The sequence below is a fragment of the Palaemon carinicauda genome, chromosome 34 (genome assembly GCF_036898095.1).
Source record: "Palaemon carinicauda isolate YSFRI2023 chromosome 34, ASM3689809v2, whole genome shotgun sequence".
In the NCBI taxonomy this organism is placed as follows: domain Eukaryota; kingdom Metazoa; phylum Arthropoda; class Malacostraca; order Decapoda; family Palaemonidae; genus Palaemon; species Palaemon carinicauda.
The window spans coordinates 41,163,215-41,165,714 of NC_090758.1; positions in this window are offsets into that span (position 1 = coordinate 41,163,215).

Genomic DNA, 2,500 nt, shown 5'->3' on the forward strand with positions numbered 1-2,500 from the left:
ACACCCTTCTAAATTCTGTCACTAGTCGGTCAAGCTTCTCTTCTGTGTCTGCTACCAGTACAGTATCATCCGCAAACAACAACTGATTTACCTCCCATTCATGATCATTCTCGTCTACCAGTTTTAATCCTCGTCCAAGCACTCGAGCATTCACCTCTCTCACCACTCCATCAACATACAAGTTAAACAACCACGGCAACATCACACATCCCTTTCTCAGCCCCACTCTCACCGGAAACCAATCGCTCACTTCATTTCCTATTCTAACACAGGCTTTACTACCTTTGTAGAAACTTTTCACTGCTTTCAACAACCTTCCACCAACTCCATATAACCTCATCACATTCCACATTGCTTCCCTATCTCTCTATCATATGCTTTCTCCAGATCCATAAACGCAACATACACCTCCTTACCTTTTGCCTATTATTTCTTGCATATCTGCCTAACTGTAAAAATCTGATTCATACAACACCTACCTCTTCTAAAACCACCCTGTACTTCCAAGATTGCATTCTCTGTTTTATCCTTAATCCTATTAATCAGTACTCTACCATACACTTTTCCAACTACACTCAACAAACTAATAACTCTTGAATTACAACACTCATGCACATCTCCCTTACCCTTATATAGTGGTACAATACATGCACAGACCCAATCTACAGGTACCATTGACAACACAAAACACACATTAAACAATCTCACCAACCATTCAAGTACAGTCACACCCCCTTCCTTCAACATCTCAGCTTTCACACCATCCATTCCAGATGCTTTTCCTACTCTCGTTTCATCTAGTGCTCTCCTCACTTCCTCTATTGTAATCTCTCTCTCATTCTCATCTCCCATCACTGGCACCTCAACACCTGGAACAGCAATTATATCTGCCTCCCTATCATCCTCATCATTCAGCAAACTTTCAAAATATTCCGCCCACCTTTTCCTTGCCTCCTCTCCTTTTAACAACCTTCCATTTCCATCTTTCACCGTCTCTTCAATTCTTGCGCCGGCCTTTCTTACTCTCTTCACTTCTTTCCAAAACTTCTTCTTATTCTCTTCATATGACTGACCCAGTCCCTGACCCCACCTCAGGTCAGCTGCCCTCTTTGCCTCAAGTACCTTGCGCTTTACTTCCACCTTTTTCTCTCTATATTTTTCATACTTCTCTATACTATTACTCTGCAACCATTCTTCAAAAGCCCTCTTTTTCTCTTCCACTTTTACCTTCACTCCTTCATTCCACCATTCACTGCCCTTCCTCATGCTGCCTCCAACAACCTTCTTGCCACATACATCACTTGCAATCCCAACAAAATTTTCTTTTGCTAACTTCCACTCCTCCTCTAAATTACCAGTTTCTCTTACTCTCACCTCGTCATATGCCATTTTCAACCTTTCCTGATATTTACTTTTTACCCCCGGTTTTATTAGCTCTTCAACCATCACTAGCTCCCTTTTACATCCACCTACTCTATTCCCCCACTCTTTTGCTACAACTAATTTTCCTTCTACCAAAAAATGATCAGACATACCGTTAGCCATACCCCTAAACACGTGCACTTCTTTCAATCTTCCAAACATTCTTTTAGTTATCAACACATAATCCATTAATGCCCTTTCTACTACTCTTCCATTTGCCACTCTTACCCATGTATACTTATTTTTATCTTTCTTTCTAAAAAAGCTAGCACTTATTACCATCTCTTGTTCAACACACATATCTACCAGTCTCTCACCACTCTCATTTTCACCTGGTACGCCATACTTCCCAATGACACCTTCTACCTCTCCAGCGCCCACTCTAGCATTTAAGTCACCCATAACAACTACATAATTCCTTCTACCCAGTCCTTCTACACACCTAGTTAATTCATTCCAGAACTCATTCCGCTCTTCTTCACTTTTTTCACTACCTGGCCCATACGCACTGACAAACGCCCAACATTCCCTACCCAACCTAACCCTTACCCACATTAACCTAGATGATATCTCCTTCCATTCCACTACTTTACCTGTCATCCATTCACTCAGCAATAAAGCCACACCCTCTCTCGCTCTTCCCCTTTCAATCCCAGACACTCTACCAGACATTTCACCAAACATCACTTCACCTTTTCCTTTCATCTTTGTCTCACACAAGGCTAATACATCCATCCTTCTACTTCTAAACATACTTCCAATCTCACATCTTTTACTCTCTATCGTACTACATCCACGCACATTCAAACACCCCAAAACTAGAGTGCGAGGAGCAGTCACTCTCCCCCCAGCTCCATCTCTTTGTTGCTGTCTCATAGGATTTTTTTTTACAGGAGAGGGGGTTCCCAGCCCCCTCGTCCCATCCCTTTTAGTCGCCTCTTACGACACGCAGGGATAACGTTGGCACTATTCTAATTGTATGTATGTATGTATGTATGTATATATATACATATATATATATATATATATATATATATATATATATATATATATATATATATATATATATATATATAAG